We start from the raw sequence: 6,954 nt of genomic DNA on the forward strand, positions 1-6,954 counted from the left end.
ACTCGTGCTGGAAACAGGTATATTTCTGTGGTGATGGATTATTTCACCAAGTGGCCTGAGGCATATGCAATACCAAATCAGGAAGCTACAACTGTAGCTTCGAATATTAGTGACTTCTTCTTCAGATTTGGTATGCCATATGAACTGCATTCAGATCAAGGCCATAACTTTGAATCAGCTATATTCCAAGAATGCTGCAAATTGTTTGGCATCCGAAAGACCAGGACAACGCCACTTCACCCACAGTCTGATGGGATAGTAGAAAAGTACAACTGGACACTGCTGATTCGATGAAGTTAACTTATGATAAGAGATCATCTACTGAAGTCAGCTTTCTACCTGAAAACAAGGTATGGTTGTATAATCCCAGGAAGACCAAAGGGAAGTCTCCTAAGTTGTCTTCTCCATGTGAAGGCCCATATGGATCGTCTCTCAGACGTGACTTTCCGGGTAAAATATGGTCGGCGAGGTAAGCCAAAAGTGGCGGATGCCAACAGGCTTTGGCATTATCACGGTCCAGGACATTTCAGTTGGGATGAAGTAGACAACAGAACAAATGACGCTGCTGAAGACGTGCCATCTGAAGAAGCCACCATCGAAGAAGAAACTCTACTCAGTTTGGAGAAGGGAAACAGTGAAGCTCTTGATGAAGTTACTATCACTGATATGACTATTATCGACAATAGAACATTTTCTGATGAAGCAGATGAACCCCATATGAAGTAGAAGCCAATGAGATGGAGACCAACACGGAAGAAGATACGTCCAGTAAAATTAAGAGACTTTGTTGAATTGTAATTTTGTGTTTGTAATTCTGTACATTTAATTAACTTATTGTTAATTGTTATTGGTTTAATGTAAGTGGCTATTGTTCGGGACAAACAATACTAAGGAGGGAGCAGTGTTGCGTCAGCGAGGTCACGTGACTAGTATCACGCCACCTCCTTCTAGAAATATCCTGTTCCTTCGTGATTTGTCGGGAGATTACTAGATTGGTGGTAGTCTGGTATATAAGACCGGCCACGAAGCGACGGAGAGGTAATGAGTAGCCCCCCAGTGGCACAGCGGTATGTCTGCGGACTTACAACGCTAGAAACCGGGTTTCGATACCCGTGGTGGGCAGAGCACAGATAGCCCTTGTGTAGCTTTGTGCATAATTAAAAACAAACAAAAAAACAAACAGGTAATGAGTAATTGAATGTATGCGGATAAAATATTATTGGCCACGTGAGACGTGAGTTATAGCGTTGTTATAGAGCGACTGTTGAAATTAAGTGTATCGTAAAGTTGTATTCGGAAAGAATAAACCAGTTTTATTTAAGAAAGGACTTGTGTCGCTAAAATTTCGTCGGAACGAATTTACGGAAAATTAACTAACGAACAGAGACGTAACAGTTGTATTCAGAAAGAATAAACCAGTTTTACTTAAGAAAGGACTTGTGTCGCTAAAGTTTCGTCGGAACGAATTTACGGAAAATTAACTAACGAACAGAGACGTAACAGTTGTATTCAGAAAGAATAAACCAGTTTTACTTAAGAAAGGACTTGTGTCGCTGAATTTCTTTGGAAAGAATTTTTACGGTAAAATTATCTAACGACCAGAGACGTAACAATATTACAAAATCAACAATATCTGAAAATGACACCTTCAAAGATGAAAAAATAAGGTTTTGATCATTTTATTTCATAATTTTCAAAATATTATTTAACTGTGTTGGTTGTTGTTAAGCAAAAAAACTACACAATGCTCTATCCACTACGGGTATCTAAACCCAATTTTTAGCGTTATAAGGCTGCAGACTTACCGCTGAGCCACTGGGGGTTTATTTAACTGTACATTGATGATTTAGCTACAGTTAGTGTTATGGTAAAGAAAATAACATATGAAACCTAAATTTTATTGAAAACTTTTGGATTCATGTATGACATTTGAGAGGTTATGTAAATAAAATATGAAAAATGTAAGGTAAAAAAATGTGTTTTTATTCTTAGCATGGAAATATCACTTTTCACTCACATAAACCAGAGTACGGATCAGACTGACCCCATAAATTCACAGATAAATTTCTAATAAAAAACCTTTATGAAACAATCTGATTTTTGTGTTCAACAAACTTGAAATGATTACAAAAAGCCTGCAAAATAAAGTTTAATGTTTATATGGTGTTTGAGAGATCAGTCAAATTACACAACCCATAATACAGTGAGATAGGCAATTCTAGAACAAAAACAGTATTTAGTATACCTGTATAAAGGCATGTAACGAAAACATATGATTCATTGTTCATCTTGCGACATAACTAAATGTCTCTATATCTCTCTTCAATCTGCTGTATCTCTTCGCTTTATTTGCCGGACCTATATACTAAAAAAGAGGGCGCCTGAAACAGACTAGAGTTGCCAGGAAAAGTCATGATCCTTCTAGAAACTCCAGCGTGCAAGCTTCCAGAGTCGCGTGACTTCCGCTGTCGTAACAACATAATTTATCGTTCTTGGGTTATCATAGATTAGTATGCTTTAGTGAATTATATTAGATTATACTTGATTTTTTAAAAGTCAAGTTAATTAAATGCATTTTTAAATATTGTGATATTTTTTGTTTTAGAAATCCAAAGTTTTTATGTGCTTTGGTGCAATTTGCATTATCTTAACAAAAACATTTAATTTATTCATATGAAAAGAGAAAAAACAATGGGATATTTGTTCCACTCAAAGGTCCCCAAAACCAGTCGAGATGGAAAATATCCGAACAGCCAGAAGTAAAAATATTGTTACATACTGTAAAAACAACGTTTGTTCAACCTAAAGGCAATTCCAAATGCTTGTCAGCCAAATGTTTCCCATTTTGTGAAGATGGCTGAAGATAACAAAGGAAAACTTTTTACTGCTACAACTGGGGGAGTTTGGTTTACCAGACCGATTAGCAAAGCAGCAAACTACATAAAAAATCTGCAAAAGACCAAGCCTCTGTACTGCATCAATATGCTGAAATGAAAGCCTTATAAACCTGTTAGTGTCAAAGTCTGTTAAAGCTGTTAAGAATATTGAAGACACAACACGGTTTATGTGACGTGTTTGTTTTTAGTTAAGCATAAAGCTGCACAATGGACTATCTGTGCTGTGCCCATTATGGATATCGAAACCTGTTTTTAGCATTAGAAATCCACAGACTTACCACTGTGTCATTAGCAGGGGCATCATACTTTCTATTTAAGCAAGAGATACCACCATATACTACAAATTGGAGGTCATTGTTAAGTGCACTGTTACTAGTTAACCCTAAAGTTAGACTCTGGTTTCGAACAAGCTTGGCAAACACATTATTTTTCAACAAGAAGCTCAATTGGCTGATTAGAAGCATGCAGTGCAACAGTGAAAGACTTGGCATTTGAAAAAGTGAAGAACCCTGTCACCATATTCAAGAAATATGCATACATGGTTGATGAATGCACTGATGCAAATGGATCTCAAGTATTAAATCATCGTGTATGCTATCTTGATGTTAGTGGTAAGCCAGTATATGTGTTTCTAGATGTTCAAGTTATAGAAGATACACCAGCTGGAGAATTAAATCCTTGTAAATTGGATCCCAAACCTGTGGCTACTTCTGCATTTGATGGAGCCACAAACTTCTCTGGAAGACATGGTAGAATACTAGCTGGTTCAGAAAAATGTGTAATCTTACAATAATCTCAATTACACCCACTACAGAAGTCATCTACACTAAGTAGTACTAGTACGAGCTGCATAACCTTCAAAAGGCATTTAAAAAACCCACAGATTTAATGCCCTCGTTATACTCTCTTTTTTTTTCCTAAGAATCTAAGACGACATAACGTCTTAGAAAAAAGATGCTACAGCTGCTTTCTCATGAGTGATCATGGGCTGTTGTCTTAAATTTACTGCAACCATTATTACTGGTTTTGGAAAATATCTACTATGATTGGACGAATTTAAGTAGTGGGGCTGGTGTACTACTTTTGTTTCTATGTTCAGAGAATAAAGTTGTCGCTCTCTCTCTTGTAAGTCTACTGCTGCAAACACTTGGATCATTAAACCATGTCATTCAGTACAACAGGTAGATCTTTGTCCAGTAACAGAACCTACAGTTAGATACATCAGAGAGATATATACATTGAAAACGTACGGTAAGAAGCAAAGATTTCAGTCCAGAAGTTGTCTAATGAATAGACTTATATTGAATCCTTAGGGGAAGGAGACAAGTGATTGTTAAACCAGCTGAAAAAGTACACAAACTTGATTCTTACCAATCTACTGCAACAACTTTTAGATTCTACTTGACCTGTACGTAGCTCATACAGATGCCTGTATTATAAGACACTAACAATTGTATGGAGTAAAGCATTACTAGCAATGGGACTGCCATGTAATCAGGACAGAATAGGGAATTTAAACACAGAGTGGAATGTCATACGAAAAAGGAATGAAGATTTGGTTTCAACTTCTTTTTAATCATCACCAGGTGCTCGACCTGATCTTTATTCTATGTTTCCTGGAATGAAAGAAGTAGGAAATCGACAGTTTTTACCTTAAAATATCACAAAGGTTCAGAGGATGGCTACTATGGTGATTCTAGGTATGTAAATGCTATCTTATACGGTGGTGCAACTAGACTTCATGGTTCCTGTGGAACAAAATTACATCGGCGCCCTTAACCACTGTTCTCAGCTATTGTGAAACCCATAGGAGGCTGAAGGGGTATTTGGGAACCACGAACTTGACCCAACCAGTAAGATAGAGATTATACATGGTTGGACCCGTTATCTTAATAGCATAGGTTAAGATCTTTAAACTTATTTTTTCTTGAGAAAAGAAGGGTAAAAGATTATTTTATATAAATTTACAAGATTATCCAAGGGATTGATAGGATAAAAACCTCGGATACCTTTGCGCTGTATTCTTAAGATAATAGGAAGAGGTAACATAATTTTAATATTTCGTGATGAAAAACGACATAGGCTTCAGTCAAGACGGTTTTATTTTTATAACAGAGTGATTGGTCTACAGAATTAGATATTATTGGTAGTAATGGAGACCAAAATTTTACGAAAGCTTTAGAAAAAAAAATCGATTTTTTAAAACGTAATTTTTACTTTTATAAAGGGTGATTGTGCAAGGACAGCCTTAAAGGACCAATGATCCCTTATTATTTATATGTTATTGTTACGACAGCGGAAGTCACGTGACGCTAGTAACACGTCGTATTCTCGAAGGTTCGTGAAGCCTCGAGTGTTTACTAGATTTTAGGTATTCTTGTATATAAGACTGCCAAAAACTGACGGCAACAATGTAATTGAATTGCAGACAGAGATAAAGACAACAATTGAGTCAAGCGCGTAAATCGTTCGTTCATTGTGGATTATAGCGTTTGTTTAATTTATAGCGTGACTGTGGAAATTAAGTGTATTGCAAAGTTGTATTTAGAAAGAATAAACTAGTTTTATTTAAGAAAAGACTTGTATCGCTAAAGTTTCTTCGGAAAGAATTTTGCGGAAAATTAACAAACGAACAGAGACGTAACATTATATTACATGTATAAACAAATTTTAGCTATGCATACCTAAACTCAGTCTGTTCAGACTCCAAATTTATAATTGTTTTAATTTGTATGTATATGTAAGAGAGTGTATACATATATATAGATATATATATTAAAATGTACAATTTCACATGTTTTACATTATTGCCAGTGTTATCAAGAAGAACTGTAGTTCCAAAGGCCAAATTGTATAAAAAGTTAGTCAAGAACTATTAGTGATTCTCTATACATCTCGGATAGTTTTGCTGTTTCTGGAGCATCGGTGCAACTGAACTACATAAGTCAGAATCATCGTTCTAATTTTAATAGACAGTTTCAAGCAATCTTTGTCAAATTTGGAAGAAAATTCAGTATCTCTTATACAGTTAGTGAGTAAGTGAAATACATCGGCAAAGGAAGACAAAAAGTATTTCTTTTTCTGTCGTATTTTTCAACAAATGCGGCGACTTTCGAAACACTATTTCTACATTACACAATTAATTTATTTCTAACCAACAAAATATGCCAGGGAATGCATCTTGAGTGATTTTATATCATTTATATTAAACTATTTTACATATTTTAAAAAAGAGCATTCTTCGTTCGCAAAAAAATTAAAATAGAAAAAATATATAAAACAGTGTATCCCAGAACTTAGCGTAGAATCGCATCTGCAACGCTCTGGAATACATGCAGAGACACAGTCCGGCGGCCATATTGACCTAGTTTGTTTTGACGAGTAAACAAACCAGCACGTGGCTTTTGACACGGTATGGTGAAAGTTCTTAAAATGTTAAATACCAATCTGTATGTCTTCAAATCACTTTGTTATGTTTAATTATTCGAAAAGTTTTATAACTTTAAGTTATCTTTATGAAATCATTATGATAACGAAACATTGAAGCCAATAATTACCAGTTACACTATATAGAATTATATATTATCACCCAGTAATTATAGGCCTATTACTATTACTAGTAGTAGTCTTACATCAGGTGTGGGAAGTTTTGGAAAGTCTGATAAAAGATGCTTTCCAAAGTCATTTAACAAAGTTTAGATTTTATTTGATAGTGAACATGGTTTCACTAAGGGCAAATTTTGCCTTACAAATCTTTTCACATTCTCTGTAAAGGTTACTGCTTATGTAGATGAAGGTAAGGGTGTAGATATAGTGTATCTGCATTTTCAGAAAGCATTTGACAAAGTACCACATAAAAGGCTTGTGAAAAAAAAATTCTGTAGTGTTGGAGAAAAGTTAGCTAATTGGATAGAAGAGTGGCTAAATGGAAAAAAAGCAGAGGGTTGTTATAAATGGAGTTCAGTTACACTGGATTCATGTCGCAAGTGGGATACTTCAGGGCTCAGTCTTAGGACCTTTGCACTTTTTGATTTATATCAGTGACATAGATGAAGGG

At 35.4% G+C, this 6,954-nt stretch overlaps 1 long non-coding RNA gene across 5 annotated transcripts in view; it reads left to right on the top strand.

Moving 5' to 3' along the window:
* The first annotated feature begins 6,163 nt into the window (after positions 1–6,163).
* LOC106466599 overlaps positions 6,164–6,954 on the top strand; it is a 59,068-nt gene continuing 58,277 nt past the window's right edge. For 3 of the 5 annotated variants that reach the window (XR_002612246.1, XR_002612247.1, XR_002612248.1), the window contains exon 1: positions 6,170–6,309. This is a non-coding gene — a long non-coding RNA (uncharacterized LOC106466599). Of the gene's footprint in view, positions 6,310–6,954 lie in introns of all 5 variants that reach the window. The other 2 variants (XR_002612249.1, XR_002612245.1) reach the window with 2 other exon arrangements.

The sequence above is a fragment of the Limulus polyphemus genome, unplaced genomic scaffold, assembly GCF_000517525.1.
Source record: "Limulus polyphemus unplaced genomic scaffold, Limulus_polyphemus-2.1.2 Scaffold2315, whole genome shotgun sequence".
In the NCBI taxonomy this organism is placed as follows: Eukaryota; Metazoa; Arthropoda; class Merostomata; order Xiphosura; family Limulidae; genus Limulus; species Limulus polyphemus.